The sequence below is a fragment of the Balaenoptera borealis genome (genome assembly GCF_965194805.1).
Source record: "Balaenoptera borealis genome assembly, contig: HAP1_SCAFFOLD_603, whole genome shotgun sequence".
Lineage (NCBI taxonomy): Eukaryota > Metazoa > Chordata > Mammalia > Artiodactyla > Balaenopteridae > Balaenoptera > Balaenoptera borealis.
This window is the reverse complement of record NW_028123596.1, coordinates 461,187-478,282: the sequence shown is the minus strand read 5'-3', so window position 1 is coordinate 478,282 and position 17,096 is coordinate 461,187. Positions and strand designations below refer to the sequence as shown.

At 46.9% G+C, this 17,096-nt stretch overlaps 1 long non-coding RNA gene across 1 annotated transcript; it reads left to right on the top strand.

Moving 5' to 3' along the window:
• Positions 1-10,422: 10,422 nt before the first annotated feature.
• LOC309621537 lies at positions 10,423-12,933 on the top strand. Its single transcript, XR_014240076.1, has 2 exons — positions 10,423-11,324; positions 11,735-12,933. It is a non-coding gene; the product is annotated as an uncharacterized lncRNA (long non-coding RNA).
• The last annotated feature ends 4,163 nt before the right edge of the window (positions 12,934-17,096 follow it).

The window sequence follows — 17,096 nt, the reverse complement described above, 5'->3', positions numbered from 1 at the left end:
GGACAGTATCAGGGAATGTGTTAGGAGTAGTGTCAAGGCCTTAGTTAGGGACAGTGTCAGGGCCTTAGTTAGGACTAGCATCAGAGCCTTTGTTATGTATCCTGTCAGGGCCTGAGTTAGGAGTAGTGTAAAGGCCTTAGTTAGGGACAGTGTCAGAGCCTGAGTTAGGTGTAGTGTCAGGGCCTTTGTTAGGGACAGTGTCAGGGTCTTATGTAGGACTAACATCACAGCCTTTGTTAGGTATTGTGTTAGGATCTGAGTTAGGGGTAGTGTCTGGGCCTTAGTTAGGGCCAGTGTCAGGATCTTCATTAGGACTAGCATCAGAGCTTTGATAGGTATTGAGTCAGGGCCTGAATTAGGGGGAGTGTCAGGGCCTTAGTTAGAAACAGTGTCAGGGCTTGAGTTAGGTGTAGTGTCAGGGCCTTAGTTAGCGATAATATCAGGGCCTGAGTTAGGACTATCAGAGCGTTTGTTAGGTACAGTGTCAGGGCATGAGTTAGGAGTAGTGTCAGGGCCTTATTTAGGGACAGTATCAGGTCTCTAGTTATGAATAGTGTCAAGGCCTTAGTTAGGGACCGTTTCAGGGCATTAGTTAGGAGTAGCATCAGAGCGTTGGTTAGGTACAGTGTCAGGGTCTGAGTTAGGAGTAGTGACAGGGCCTTATTTAGGGACAGTGTCAGGGCCTGAATTAGGAGTAGTGTCAAGACCTTAGTTTAGGGCCAGTGTCAGGGCATTAGTTATGAATAGTGTCAGAGCCTTTGTTAGGTATTGTGTTAGGGCCTAAGTTAGGAGTAGTGTCAGGGCCTTAGTTAGGGACATTGTCAGGGCCTGAGTTAGGTGTAGTGTCAGGACCTTTGTTTAGGGCCAGTGTCAGGGCCTGAGTCAGGTGTAGTGTCAGGGCCTTAGTTAGGGACAGTGTCAGGGCCTGATTTAGGAGTAGTGTCAAGGCCTTAGTTAGGGGCAGTGTCCAGGACTTAGTTAGGACTAGCATCAGAGCCTTTGTTAGGTATCGTGTGAGGGCCTGAGTTAGGAGTAGTGTTAGAGCCTTAGTTAGGGAGTGTATCAGGAGCTGAGTTAGGTGTAGTGTCAGGGCCTTCGTTAGGGACAGTATCAGGGCCTGAGTTAGGAGTAGTGTCAAGTCCTTAGTTTAGGACCAGTGTCAGGCCCTTAGTTAGGAGCAGCGTCAGAGCGTTTGTTAGGTACAGTGTCAGGGCCTGAATTAGGAGTAGTGTCAGGGCCTTTTTTAGGGACAGTGTCAGGGCCTTAATTACGAATAGTGTCCAAGTCTTTGTTAGGTATCGTGTCAGGGCCTGAGATAGGAGTAGTGTCAGGGCGTTAGTTAGGGACAGTTGCAGGGCTTTAGTTAGGTATAGTGTCATGGCCTTAGTTAGGGGCAGTATCAGGGCCTGAGTTAGAGTAGCGTCAAGACCTTAGTTAGGGCCAGTGTCCAGGACTTACTTAGGAGAAGCGTCAGAGCCTTTGTTAGATATCGTGTCAGGGCCTGAGTTAGGAGTAGTGTCAGGGCCTTAGTTAGGGACAGTCTCAGGGCCTGAGTTAGGTGTAGTGTGAGGACTTTAGTTAGGACAGTATGAGGGCCTGAGTAGAAGTAGTGTCAGGGCCTTATTTAGGGCCAGTTTCAGGGCATGAGTTAGGAGTAGTGTGAAGGCTTTAGTTAGGGCCAGTGTCAGGGACTTCATTAGGAGTAGCATCAGAACCTTTGTTAGGTATCGTGTCAGGGCCTGATTTAAGACTAACATCAGAGCGTTTGTTAGGGACAGTGTTAGGGCCTGAGTTAGGTGTAGTGTCAGGGCCTTAGTTAGGGACAGGATCAGGGCCTGAGTTAGGAATTGTGTCAAGGCCTTAGTTTAGTGGCAGTGTCAGGGCCTTAGTTAGGAGTAGCATCAGAGCGTTTGTTAGGTACAGTGTCAGGGCATGAGTTAGGAGTAGTGTGAGGGCCTCAGTTAGGGACAGTGTCAGGGCCTGAGTTAGGTGTAGTGTCAAGGCCTTTGTTAGGGACAGTATCAGGGCCTTTGTTAGGAGTAGTGTCACGCCTTAGTTTAGGGCCAGTGTCAGGGCCTGATTTAGGATTGGTGTCAGGGCCTTAGTTAGGGACAGTGTCAGGCCCTGAGGTAGGTGTAGTGTCAGGGCCTTAGTTAGCGACAGGATCAGGGCCTGAGTTAGGAATTGTGTCAAGGCCTTAGTTTACGGCCAGTGTCAGGGCCTTAGTTAGGAGTAGCATCAGAGCGTTTGTTAGGTACAGTGTCATGGCATGAGTTAGGAGTAGTGTGAGGGCCTTAGTTAGGGACAGTGTCAGGGGCTGGGTTAGGTGTAGTGTCAGGGCCTTTGTTAGGGAGAGTATCAGGTCCCTAGTTATAAGTAGTGTCAAGGCCTTAATTAGGGGCCATTTCAGGGCATTAATTAGGAGTAGCATCAGAGCGTTGGTTAGGTACAGTGTCAGGGCCTGAGTTAGGAGTAGTGTTAGGGCCTTAATTAGGGATGGTATCAGGGCCTGAGTTAGGAGTAGTGTCAGGGCCTTAGTTAGGGACAGTGTCAGGGCCTTATGTAGGACTAGCATCACAGCCTTTGTTAGGTATTGTGTTAGGGTCTGAGTTAGGGGTAGTGTCTGGGCCTTAGTTAGGACTGGCATCAGAGACTTTGATAGGTATCGTGTCAGGGCCTGAGTAGGAGTAGTGTCAGGGCCTTAGTTAGGCACAGTGTCAGAACCTGAGTTAGGTTTAGCGTCACTGCCTTAGTTAGGGACAGTGTCATGGCATGAGTTAGGTGTAGTGTCAGTGCCTTAGTTAGGCACAGTGACAGGCCCTGAGTTAGGTTTAGAGCCAGGGCCTTAGGTAGGGACAGTGTCAGGGCCTCAGTTAGGGGTAGTGTCAGGGCCTTATTCAGGGACAGTGTCAGGGCCTTATTCAGTGACAGTGTCAGGGCCTGAGTTAGGAGTAGTGTCAGGGCCTTAATTAGCGACAGTTGCAGGGCCTGATTTAGGAGTAGTGTCAAGGCCTTAGTGTAGGTCCAGTGTCAAGGCATTAGTTACGACTAGCATCAGAGCCTTTGTTAGGTATCGTGTCAGGGCCTAAGTTAGGAGTAGTGTCAGGGCCTTAGTTAGGGCCAGTGTCAGGGCCTGAGTTAGGTTTAGTGTCAGGGCCTTAGTTAGGGATAGTATCATGACCTGAGTTAGGAGTAGTGTCAGGACGTTAGTTTGGGGCCAGTATCAGGGCCTGAGTTAGGTGTAGTGTCAGGGACTTATTTAAGGACAGTATCAGGGAATGTGTTAGGAGTAGTGTCAAGGTCTTAGTTAGTGACAGTGTTAGGGCCTTAGTTATTATAAGCATCAGAGCCTTTGTTATGTATCCTGTCAGGGCCTGAGTTAGGAGTAGTGTAATTGCCTTAGTTAGGGACAATGTCAGGGCCTGAGTCAGGTGTAGTGTCAGGGCCTTAGTTAGGGACAGTGTCAGGGCCTTAGTTAGGAATAGTGTCAGGGTCTTTGTTAGAGACAGTGTCAGGATCTGAGTTAGGTGTAGTGTCAGGGCCTTTTTAAGGGACAGTATCACGTTCCGAGATATGAGTAGTGTCAAGGCCTTAGTTAGGGACCGTTTCAGGACCTTAGTTAGGAGTAGCATCAGAACGTTGGTTAGATACAGTGTCAGGCCTGAGTTAGGAGTATTGTCAGGGACTTAGGGACAGTGTCAGGGCCTGATTTAGGTGTAGTGTCAAGACGTTAGTTAGGACTAGCATCAGAGTCTTTCTTAGGTATCGTGTCAGGGCCTCAGTTAGGAGTAGTGTGAGAGCCTTAGCTAGGGACAGTGTCAGGGGCTGAGTTAGGAGTAGTGTCAAGGATTACTTAGGCACAGAGTCAGGACAGGAGTTAAGTTTAAAGTGAGAGCCTTTGTTAAAGACAGTGTCAGGGCCTGATTTGGAGTAGTGTCAAGATCTTAGTTAGGGAAAGTGTCAAGGCTATAGTTAAGAATAGCGTCAGAGCCTTTCTTACCTATCATGTCAGGGCGTAAGCTAGTAGGAGTGTCAGGGCTTTGGTTAGAAACAGTATCAGGGCCCGAGTTAGGAATTGTGTCAAGGTTTTAGTTTAGGGTTAGGGTTAGGGTTAGCTTAGGCTTAGGCTTAGTGTTAGGGTTAGGGATAGAGGGTTAGGGTTTAGGGTTAGGATTAAGGATAAGGGTTAGGGGTAGGGGTAGGGGTTAAGGTTACGGTTAGGGGTGAGGGTTAGGGTTACGGTTAGGGAGAGTTAGTGTTACAGTTAGGGTTAGGGTAGAGATAAGGGTATGGGTTAGGATATGGCGTAGGGTATGGGTTAGGGTTAGGTTTTCTTTTACGATTAGGGTTAGGGTTAGGTTTAGGGTACGGGTTAGGATTAGGGAACGGTATAGGGTTAGGGTATGGGTTAGGGTTAGAGTACGCGTTAGGCTTAGGGTATTTATTAAATCTATCCCAATCTCTAGATACCACTTAGCACGTAAAGGAATATAATTTGGGGCCCAGCCATGGAGAAGATTTTAAACACTAGGATAAGATAAAGAACACACACATTATAAAGAAATCACATAAGGATTTCCTTTTTAACCTGTTCTTAAAACACCAATGCTTAGGAAATCAACTGCAGGCAGAAGCAGTCAAGGGTAGTTTAGGGTTAGGGTTAGGGTTAGGGTACGGCTTAGGGTACAGGTTCGGGTACGGATTCGGGTACGGCGTAGGGTATGGGTTAGGTTTAGGGTTAGGGTTAGTGTTAGGGTTAGGGCTTGGTTTAGGGTACGGGTGAGGATTAGAGTATGTGTTAGGGTTAGGGTAGGGGTTAGGGTTAGGGTACGCATTAGGGTTAGGGTAGTTATTAAACCTATCCCACTCTCTAGATACCCCTTAGCACGTAAAGGAATATTATTTGGGGGTCCAGCCATGGAGAAGAGTTTAGACACTAGGATAAGATAAGGAACACACCCATTATAAAGAAATCACATTAGGATTCTCTTTTGAAGCTGTTCCTTAAAACACTAGTGCTTAGGAAATCGATTGGAGGCAGAAGCAGTCAAGGGTAGCTTAGGGTTAGGGTTAGGGTTAGGGTACGGCTTAGGGTACGGGTTCGGGGAGGGGTTCGGGTACGGCGTAGGGTATGGGTTAGGGTTAGGGTTAGTGTTAGGGTTACGGCTCGGTTTAGGGTACGGGTTAGGATTAGGGTACGTGTTAGGGTTAGGGTAGGGGTTAGGGTTAGGGTACGCGTTAGGGTTAGGGTAGTTATTAAACCTATCCCACTCTCTAGATACCCCTTAGCACGTCAAGGAATATTATTTGGGGGTCCAGCCATGGAGAAGAGTTTAGACACTAGGATAAGATAAGGAACACACCCATTATCAAGAAAACACATTAGGATTCTCTTTTTAAGCTGTTCCTTAAAACACTAGTGCTTAGGAAATCGATTGGAGGCAGAAGCAACCAAGGGTAGCTTAGGGTTAGGGCTAGGGTTAGGGTTAAGGTTAGGGTACGGCTTAGGGTACGGGTTCGGGGAGGGGTTCGGGTACGGTGTAGGGTATGGGTTACGGTTAGGGTTAGGGTTAGTGTTAGGGTTAGGGCTCGGTTTAGGGTACGTGTTAGGGTTAGGGTAGGGGTTAGGGTACGCGTTAGGGTTAGGGTAGTTATTAAACCTATCCCACTCTCTAGATACCCCTTAGCACGTCAAGGAATATTATTTGGGGGTGCAGCCATGGAGAAGAGTTTAGACACTAGGATAAGATAAGGAACACACCCATTATCAAGAAATCACATTAGGATTCTCTTTTTAACCTGTTCCTTAAAACACTAGTGCTTAGGAAATCGATGGGAGGCAGAAGCAGTCAAGGGTAGCTTAGGGTTAGGGTTAGGGTTAGGGTTAGGGTACCGCTTAGGGTACGGGTTCGGGGAGGGGTTCGGGTACGGCGTAGGGTATGGGTTAGGGTTAGGGTTAGGGTTAGTGTTAGGGTTAGGGCTCGGTTTAGGGTACGGGTTAGGATTAGGGTACGTGTTAGGGTTAGGGTAGGGGTTAGGCTTAGGGTACGCGTTAGGGTTAGGGTAGTTATTAAACCTATCCCACTCTCTAGATACCCCTTAGCACGTCAAGGAATATTATTTGGGGGTCCAGCCATGGAGAAGAGTTTAGACACTAGGATAAGATAAGGAACACACCCATTATCAAGAAATCACATTAGGATTCTCTTTTTAACCTATTCCTTAAAACACTAGTGCTTAGGAAATCGATTGGAGGCAGAAGCAGTCAAGGGTAGCTTAGGTTTAGGCTTAGGGTTAGTGTACGGCTTAGGGTACGGGTTCGGGGAGGTGTTCGGGTACGGCGTAGGGTATGGGTAAGGGTTAGGGTTAGGGTTAGTGTTAGGGTTAGGGCTCGGTTTAGGGTACGGGTTAGGATTAGGGTACGTGTTAGGGTTAGGGTAGGGGTTAGGGTTAGGATACGCGTTAGGATTAGGGTAGTTATTAAACCTATCCCACTCTCTAGATACCCCTTTGCACGTCAAGGAATATTATTTGCGGGTCCAGCCATGGGGAAGAGTTTAGACACTAGGATAAGATACGGAACACACCCATTATCAAGAAATCACATTAGGATTCTCTTTTTAAGCTGTTCCTTAAAACACTAGTGCTTAGGAAATCTATTGGAGGCAGAAGCAGTCAAGGGTAGCTTAGGGTTAGGGTTAGGGTTAGGGTTAGGGTTAGGGTACGGCTTAGGGTACGGGTTCGGGGAGGGGTTCGGGTACGGCGTAGGTTATGGGTTAGTGTTAGGGTTAGGGTTAGTGTTAGGGTTTGGGCTCGGTTTAGGGTACGGCTTAGGATTAGGGTACGTGTTAGGGTTAGGGTAGGGGTTAGGGTTAGGGTACGCGTTAGGGTTAGGGTAGTTATGAAACCTATCCCACTCTCTAGATACCCCTTAGCACGTCAAGGAATATTATTTGGGGGTCCAGCCATGGAGAAGAGTTAGACACTAGGATAAGATAAGGAACACACCCATTATCAAGAAATCACATTAGGAATCTCTTTTTAATCTGTTCCTAAAAACACTAGTGCTTAGGAAATCTATTGGCGGCAGAAGCAGTCAAGGGTAGCTTAGGGTTAGGGTTAGGCTTAGGGTTAGGGTTAGGGTACGGCTTAGGGTACGGGTAGGGGAGGGGTTCGGGTACGGCGTAGGGTATGGGTTAGGGTTAGGGTTAGGGTTAGTGTTAGGGTTAGGGCTCGGATTAGGGTACGGGTTAGGATTAGGGTACGTGTTAGGGTTAGGGTAGGGGTTAGGGTTAGGGTACGCGTTAGGGTTAGGGTAGTTATTAAACCTATCCCACTCTCTAGATACCCCTTAGCACGTCAAGGAATATTATTTGGGGGTCCAGCCATGGAGAAGAGTTTAGACACTAGGATAAGATAAGGAACACACCCATTATCAAGAAATCACATTAGGATTCTCTTTTTAACCTGTTCCTTAAAACACTAGTGCTTAGGAAATCTATTGGAGGCAGAAGCAGTCAAGGGTAGCTTAGGGTTAAGGTTAGGGTTAGGGTTAGGGTTAGGGTACGGCTTAGGGTACGGGTTCGGGGAGGGGTCTGTGTACGGTGTAGAGTATGGGTTACGGTTAGGGTTAGGGTTAGTGTTAGGGTTAGGGCTAGGTTTAGGGTACGGGTTACGATTAGGGTACGTGTTAGGGTTAGGGTAGGGGTTAGGGTTAGGGTACGCGTTAGGGTTAGGGTAGTTATTAAACCTATCCCACTCTCTAGATACCCCTTAGCACGTAAAGGAATATTATTTGTGGGTCCAACCCTGGAGAAGAGTTTAGACACTAGGATAAGATAAGGAACACACCCATTATAAAGAAATCACATTAGGATTCTCTTTTTAAGCTGTTCCTTAAAACACTAGTGCTTAGGAAATCTATTGGAGGCAGAAGCAGTCAAGGGTAGCTTAGGGTTAGGTTTAGGCTTAGGGTTAGGCTTAGGGTACGGCTTAGGGTACGGGTTCGGGGAGGGGTCCGTGTACGGTGTAGGGTATGGGTTAGGGTTAGGGTTAGTGTTAGGGTTAGGGCTCTGTTTAGGGTACGGCTTAGGATTACGGTACGTGTTAGGATAAGGGTAGGGGTTAGGGTTAGGGTACGCGTTAGGGTTAGGGTAGTTATTAAACCTATCCCACTCTCTAGATACCCCTTAGCACGTCAAGGAATATTATTTGGAGGTCTAGCCATGGAGAAGAGTTTAGACACTAGGATAAGATAAGGAACACACCCATTATCAAGAAATCACATTAGGATTCCCTTTTTAAGCTGTTCCTTAAAACACTAGTGCTTAGGAAATCTATTGGAGGCAGAAGCAGTCAAGGGTAGCCTAGGGTTAGGGTTAGGCTTAGGGTTAGGTTTAGGGTACGGCTTAGGGTACGGGTTCGGGGAGGGGTCCGTGTACGGCGTAGGGTATGGGTTAGGGTTAGGGTTAGGTTTAGTGTTAGGGTTAGGGCTCGGTTTAGGGTACGGGTTAGGATTAGGGTACGTGTTAGGGTTAGGGTAAGGGTTAGGGTTAGGGTACGCATTAGCGTTAGGGTAGTTATGAAACCTATCCCAATGTCTACATACCCCTTAGCACGTCAAGGAATATTATTTGGGGGTCCAGCCATGGAGAAGAGTTTAGACACTAGAATAAGATAAGGAACAAACCCATTATCAAGAAATCACATTAGGATTCTCTTTTTAATCTGTTCCTTAAAACACTAGTGCTTAGGAAATCTTTTGGTGGCAGAAGCAGTCAAGGGTAGCTTAGGGTTAGGGTTAGGCTTAGGGTTAGGGTTAGGGTACGGCTTAGGGTACGTGTTCGGTGAGGGGTCCGTGTACGGTGTAGGGTATGGGTTAGGGTTAGGGTTAGGGTTAGTGTTAGGGTTAGGGCTCGGTTTAGGGTACGGGTTAGGATTAGGGTACGTGTTAGGGTTAGGGTAAGGGTTAGGGTTAGGGTACGCGTTAGGGTTAGGGTAGTTATTAAACCTATCCCACTCTCTAGATACCCCTTAGCACGTAAAGGAATATTATTTGGAGGTCCAGCCATGGAGAAGAGTTTAAACACTAGGATTAGATAAGGAACACACCAATTATAAAGAAATCACATTAGGATTCCCTTTTTAAGCTGTTCCTTAAAACACTAGTGCTTAGGAAATCTATTGGAGGCAGAAGCAGTCAAGGGTAGCCTAGGGTTAGGGTTAGGCTTAGGGTTAGGTTTAGGGTACGGCTTAGGGTACGGGTTTGGGGAGGGGTCCGTGTACGGTGTAGGGTATGGAATAGGGTTAGGGTTAGGGTTAGTGTTAGGGTTAGGGCTCGGTTTAGGGTACGGGTTAGGATTAGGGTACGTGTTAGGGTTAGGGTAGGGGTTAGGGTTAGGGTACGCATTAGGGTTAGGGTAGTTATTAAACCTGTCCCACTCTCTAGATACCCCTTAGCACGTAAAGGAATATTATTTGGGGGTCCAGCCATGGAGAAGAGTTTAGACACTAGGATAAGATAAGGAACACACCCATTATAAAGAAGTCACATTAGGATTCTCTTTTTAAGCTGTTCCTTAAAACACTAGTGCTTAGGAAATCTATTGGAGGCAGAAGCAGTCAAGGGTAGCTTAGGGTTAGGGTTAGGGTGAGGGTTAGGGTGAGGGTACGGCTTAGGGTACGGGTTCAGGGAGGGGTCCGTGTACGGTGTAGGGTATGGGTTAGGGTTAGGGTTAGTGTTAGGGTTAGGGCTCGGTTTAGGGTACGGGTTAGGATTAGGGTACGTGTTAGGGTTAGGGTAGGGGTTAGGGTTAGGGTACGCGTTAGGGTTAGGGTAGTTATTCAACCAATCCCACTCTCTAGATACCCCTTAGCACGTAAAGGAATATTATTTGGGGGTCAAACCCTGGAGAAGCGTTTAGACACTAGGATAAGATAAGGAACACACCCATTATAAAGAAATCACATTAGGATTCTCTTTTTAAGCTGTTCCTTAAAACACTAGTGCTTAGGAAATCTACTGGAGGCAGACGCAGTCAAGGGTAGCCTAGGGTTAGGGTTAGGCTTAGGGTTAGGATTAGGGTCCGGCTTAGGGTACTGGTTCGGGGAGGGGTTCAGGTACGGCGTAGGGTATAGGTTAGAGATAGGGTTAGGGTTAGTGTTAGGGTTAGGGCTCGGTTTAGGGTACGGGTTAGGATTAGGGTACGTGTTAGGGTTAGGGTAGGGGTTAGGGTTAGGGTACGCGTTAGGGTTAGGGTAGTTATTAAACCTATCCCACTCTCTAGATACCCCTTAGCACGTAAAGGAATATTATTTGGGGGTCCAGCCCTGGAGAAGAGTTTAGACACTAGGATAAGATAAGGAACACACCCATTATAAAGAAATCACATTAGGATTCTCTTTTTAAGCTGTTCCTTAAAACACTAGTGCTTAGGAAATCTATTGGAGGCAGAAGCAGTCAAGGGTAGCCTAGGGTTAGGGTTAGGCTTAGGGTTAGGGTTAGGGTACGGCTTACGGTACGGGTTCGGGGAGGTGTTCGGGTATGGCGTAGGGTATGGGTTAGGGTTAGGGGTAGGGTTAGTGTTAGGGTTAGGGCTCGGTTTAGGGTACGGGTTAGGATTAGGGTACGTGTTAGGGTTAGGGTAGGGGTTAGGGTTAAGGTACGCGTTAGGGTTAGGGTAGTTATTAAACCTATCCCACTCTCTAGATACCCCTTAGCACGTAAAGGAATATTATTTGGGGGTCCAGCCATGGAGAAGAGTTCAGACACTAGGATAAGATAAGGAACACACCCATTATAAAGAAATCACATTAGGATTCTCTTTTTAAGCTGTTCCTTAAAACACTAGTGCTTAGGAAATCGAATGGAGGCAGAAGCAGTCAAGGGTAGCTTAGGGTTAGGGTTAGGGTGAGGGTTAGGGTTAGGGTACGGCTTAGGGTACGGGTTCGGGGAGGGGTCTGTGTACGGTGTAGGGTATGGGTTACGGTTAGGGTTAGGGTTAGTGTTAGGGTTAGGGCTAGGTTTAGGGTACGGGTTACGATTAGGGTACGTGTTAGGGTTAGGGTAGGGATTAGGGTTAGGGTACGCGTTAGGGTTAGGCTAGTTATTAAACCTATCCCACTCTCTAGATAACCCTTAGCACGTAAAGGAATATTATTTGGGGGTCCAGCCCTGGAGAAGAGTTTAGACACTAGGATAAGATAAGGAACACACCCATTATAAAGAAATCACATTAGGATTCTTATTTTAACCTGTTCCTTAAAACACTAGTGCTTAGGAAATCTATTGGAGGCAGAAGCAGTCAAGGGTAGCCTAGGGTTAGGTTTAGGCTTAGGGTTAGGCTTAGGGTACGGCTTAGGGTACGGGTTCGGGGAGGGATCCGTGTACGGTGTAGGGTATGGGTTAGGGTTAGGGTTAGTGTTAGGGTTAGGGATCGGTTTACGGTACGGCTTAGGATTAGGGTACGTGTTAGGATTAGGGTAGGGGTTAGGGTTAGGGTACGCATTAGGGTTAGGGTAGTTATTAAACCTATCCCACTCTCTAGATACCCCTTAGCACGTAAAGGAATATTATTTGGGCGTCCAGCCATGGAGAAGAGTTTAGACACTAGGATAAGATAAGGAACACACCCATTATAAAGAAATCACATTAGGATTCTCTTTTTAAGCTGTTCCTTAAAACACTAGTGCTTAGGAAATCTATTGGAGGCAGAAGCAGTCAAGGGTAGCTTAGGTTTAGGGATAGGGTGAGGGTTAGGGTTAGGGTTAGGGTACAGCTTAGGGTACGGGTTCGTGGAGGGGTTCGGGTACGGCGTAGGGTATGGGTTAGGGTTAGGTTTAGGGTTAGTGTTAGGGTTAGGGCTTGGTTTAGGGTACGGGTTAGGATTAGGGTACGTGTTAGGGTTAGGGTAGGGGTTAGGGTTAGGGTACGCGTTAGGATTAGGGTAGTTATTAAACCTATCCCAATCTCTAGATACCCCTTTGCACGTCAAGGAATATTATTTGCGGATCCAGCCATGGGGAAGAGTTTAGACACTAGGATAAGATACGGAACACACCCATTATCAAGAAATCACATTAGGATTCTCTTTTTAACCTGTTCCTTAAAACACTAGTGCTTAGGAAATCTATTGGAGGCAGAAGCAGTCAAGGGTAGCTTAGGGTTAGGGTTAGGGTTAGGGTTAGGGTTAGGGTACGGCTTAGGGTACGGGTTCGGGGAGGGGTTCGGGTACGGCGTAAGTTATGGGTTAGTGTTAGGGTTAGGGTTAGTGTTAGGGTTTGGGCTCGGTTTAGGGTACGGCTTAGGATTAGGGTACGTGTTAGGGTTAGGGTAGGGGTTAGGGTTAGGGTACGCGTTAGGGTTAGGGTAGTTATGAAACCTATCCCACTCTCTAGATATCCCTTAGCACGTCAAGGAATATTATTTGGGGGTCCAGCCATGGAGAAGAGTTAGACACTAGGATAAGATAAGGAACACACCCATTATCAAGAAATCACATTAGGATTCTCTTTTTAAGCTGTTCCTTAAAACACTAGTGCTTAGGAAATCTATTGGAGGCAGAAGCAGTCAAGGGTAGCTTAGGGTTAGGTTTAGGCTTAGGGTTAGGCTTAGGGTACGGCTTAGGGTACGGGTTCGGGGAGGGGTCCGTGTACGGTGTAGGGTATGGGTTAGGGTTAGGGTTAGTGTTAGGGTTAGGGCTCTGTTTAGGGTACGGCTTAGGATTACGGTACGTGTTAGGATTAGGGTAGGGGTTAGGGTTAGGGTATGCGTTAGGGTTAGGGTAGTTATTAAACCTATCCCACTCTCTAGATACCCCTTAGCACGTCAAGGAATATTATTTGGAGGTCCAGCCATGGAGAAGAGTTTAGACACTAGGATAAGATAAGGAACACACCCATTATCAAGAAATCACATTAGGATTCTCTTTGAAACCTGTTCCTTAAAACAGTAGTGCTTAGGAAATCTATTGGAGGCAGAAGCAGTCAAGGGTAGCCTAGGGTTAGGGTTAGGGTTAGGGTTAGGTTTAGGGTACAGCTTAGGGTACGGGTTCGGGGAGGGGTCCGTGTACGGCGTAGGGTATGGGTTAGGGTTAGGGTTAGGTTTAGTGTTAGGGTTAGGGCTCGGTTTAGGGTACGGGTTAGGATTAGGGTACGTGTTAGGGTTAGGGTAGGGGTAGGGGTAGGGTACGCATTAGCGTTAGGGTAGTTATGAAACCTATCCCAATGTCTACATACCCCTTAGCACGTCAAGGAATATTATTTGGGGGTCCAGCCATGGAGAAGAGTTTAGACACTAGAATAAGATAAGGAACAAACCCATTATCAAGAAATCACATTAGGATTCTCTTTTTAATCTGTTCCTTAAAACACTAGTGCTTAGGAAATCTATTGGCGGCAGAAGCAGTCAAGGGTAGCTTAGGGTTAGGGTTAGGCTTAGGGTTAGGGTTAGGGTACGGCTTAGGGTACGTGTTCGGTGAGGGGTCCGTGTACGGTGTAGGGTATGGGTTAGGGTTAGGGTTAGGGTTAGTGTTAGGGTTAGGGCTCGGTTTAGGGTACGGGTTAGGATTAGGGTACGTGTTAGGGTTAGGGTAAGGGTTAGGGTTAGGGTACGCGTTAGGGTTAGGGTGGTTATTAAACCTATCCCACTCTCTAGATACCCCTTAGCACGTAAAGGAATATTATTTGGAGGTCCAGCCATGGAGAAGAGTTTAAACACTAGGATTAGATAAGGAACACACCAATTATAAAGAAATCACATTAGGATTCCCTTTTTAAGCTGTTCCTTAAAACACTAGTGCTTAGGAAATCTATTGGAGGCAGAAGCAGTCAAGGGTAGCCTAGGGTTAGGGTTAGGCTTAGGGTTAGGTTTAGGGTACGGCTTAGGGTACGGGTTTGGGGAGGGGTCCGTGTACGGTGTAGGGTATGGAATAGGGTTAGGGTTAGGGTTAGTGTTAGGGTTAGGGCTCGGTTTAGGGTACGGGTTAGCATTAGGGTACGTGTTAGGGTTAGGGTAGGGGTTAGTGTTAGGGTACGCATTAGGGTTAGGGTAGTTATTAAACCTGTCCCACTCTCTAGATACCCCTTAGCACGTAAAGGAATATTATTTGGGGGTCCAGCCATGGAGAAGAGTTTAGACACTAGGATAAGATAAGGAACACACCCATTATAAAGAAGTCACATTAGGATTCTCTTTTTAAGCTGTTCCTTAAAACACTAGTGCTTAGGAAATCTATTGGAGGCAGAAGCAGTCAAGGGTAGCTTAGGGTTAGGGTTAGGGTGAGGGTTAGGGTGAGGGTACGGCTTAGGGTACGGGTTCAGGGAGGGGTCCGTGTACGGTGTAGGGTATGGGTTAGGGTTAGGGTTAGTGTTAGGGTTAGGGCTCGGTTTAGGGTACGGGTTAGGATTAGGGTACGTGTTAGGGTTAGGGTAGGGGTTAGGGTTAGGGTACGCGTTAGGGTTAGGGTAGTTATTCAACCAATCCCACTCTCTAGATACCCCTTAGCACGTAAAGGAATATTATTTGGGGGTCCAACCCTGGAGAAGCGTTTAGACACTAGGATAAGATAAGGAACACACCCATTATAAAGAAATCACATTAGGATTCTCTTTTTAAGCTGTTCCTTAAAACACTAGTGCTTAGGAAATCTACTGGAGGCAGACGCAGTCAAGGGTAGCCTAGGGTTAGGGTTAGGCTTAGGGTTAGGATTAGGGTCCGGCTTAGGGTACTGGTTCGGGGAGGGGTTCAGGTACGGCGTAGGGTATAGGTTAGAGATAGGGTTAGGGTTAGTGTTAGGGTTAGGGCTCGGTTTAGGGTACGGCTTAGGATTAGGGTACGTGTTAGGGTTAGGGTAGGGGTTAGGGTTAGGGTACGCGTTAGGGTTAGGGTAGTTATTAAACCTATCCCACTCTCTAGATACCCCTTAGCACGTAAAGGAATATTATTTGGGGGTCCAGCCCTGGAGAAGAGTTTAGACACTAGGATAAGATAAGGAACACACCCATTATAAAGAAATCACATTAGGATTCTCTTTTTAAGCTGTTCCTTAAAACACTAGTGCTTAGGAAATCTATTGGAGGCAGAAGCAGTCAAGGGTAGCCTAGGGTTAGGGTTAGGCTTAGGGTTAGGGTTAGGGTACGGCTTACGGTACGGGTTCGGGGAGGTGTTCGGGTATGGCGTAGGGTATGGGTTAGGGTTAGGGGTAGGGTTAGTGTTAGGGTTAGGGCTCGGTTTAGGGTACGGGTTAGGATTAGGGTACGTGTTAGGGTTAGGGTAGGGGTTAGGGTTAAGGTACGCGTTAGGGTTAGGGTAGTTATTAAACCTATCCCACTCTCTAGATACCCCTTAGCACGTAAAGGAATATTATTTGGGGGTCCAGCCATGGAGAAGAGTTCAGACACTAGGATAAGATAAGGAACACACCCATTATAAAGAAATCACATTAGGATTCTCTTTTTAAGCTGTTCCTTAAAACACTAGTGCTTAGGAAATCGAATGGAGGCAGAAGCAGTCAAGGGTAGCTTAGGGTTAGGGTTAGGGTGAGGGTTAGGGTTAGGGTACGGCTTAGGGTACGGGTTCGGGGAGGGGTCTGTGTACGGTGTAGGGTATGGGTTACGGTTAGGGTTAGGGTTAGTGTTAGGGTTAGGGCTAGGTTTAGGGTACGGGTTACGATTAGGGTACGTGTTAGGGTTAGGGTAGGGATTAGGGTTAGGGTACGCGTTAGGGTTAGGCTAGTTATTAAACCTATCCCACTCTCTAGATAACCCTTAGCACGTAAAGGAATATTATTTGGGGGTCCAGCCCTGGAGAAGAGTTTAGACACTAGGATAAGATAAGGAACACACCCATTATAAAGAAATCACATTAGGATTCTTATTTTAACCTGTTCCTTAAAACACTAGTGCTTAGGAAATCTATTGGAGGCAGAAGCAGTCAAGGGTAGCCTAGGGTTAGGTTTAGGCTTAGGGTTAGGCTTAGGGTACGGCTTAGGGTACGGGTTCGGGGAGGGATCCGTGTACGGTGTAGGGTATGGGTTAGGGTTAGGGTTAGTGTTAGGGTTAGGGATCGGTTTACGGTACGGCTTAGGATTAGGGTACGTGTTAGGATTAGGGTAGGGGTTAGGGTTAGGGTACGCATTAGGGTTAGGGTAGTTATTAAACCTATCCCACTCTCTAGATACCCCTTAGCACGTAAAGGAATATTATTTGGGCGTCCAGCCATGGAGAAGAGTTTAGACACTAGGATAAGATAAGGAACACACCCATTATAAAGAAATCACATTAGGATTCTCTTTTTAAGCTGTTCCTTAAAACACTAGTGCTTAGGAAATCTATTGGAGGCAGAAGCAGTCAAGGGTAGCTTAGGTTTAGGGATAGGGTGAGGGTTAGGGTTAGGGTTAGGGTACAGCTTAGGGTACGGGTTCGTGGAGGGGTTCGGGTACGGCGTAGGGTATGGGTTAGGGTTAGGTTTAGGGTTAGTGTTAGGGTTAGGGCTTGGTTTAGGGTACGGGTTAGGATTAGGGTACGTGTTAGGGTTAGGGTAGGGGTTAGGGTTAGGGTACGCGTTAGGATTAGGGTAGTTATTAAACCTATCCCAATCTCTAGATACCCCTTTGCACGTCAAGGAATATTATTTGCGGATCCAGCCATGGGGAAGAGTTTAGACACTAGGATAAGATACGGAACACACCCATTATCAAGAAATCACATTAGGATTCTCTTTTTAACCTGTTCCTTAAAACACTAGTGCTTAGGAAATCTATTGGAGGCAGAAGCAGTCAAGGGTAGCTTAGGGTTAGGGTTAGGGTTAGGGTTAGGGTTAGGGTACGGCTTAGGGTACGGGTTCGGGGAGGGGTTCGGGTACGGCGTAAGTTATGGGTTAGTGTTAGGGTTAGGGTTAGTGTTAGGGTTTGGGCTCGGTTTAGGGTACGGCTTAGGATTAGGGTACGTGTTAGGGTTAGGGTAGGGGTTAGGGTTAGGGTACGCGTTAGGGTTAGGGTAGTTATGAAACCTATCCCACTCTCTAGATATCCCTTAGCACGTCAAGGAATATTATTTGGGGGTCCAGCCATGGAGAAGAGTTAGACACTAGGATAAGA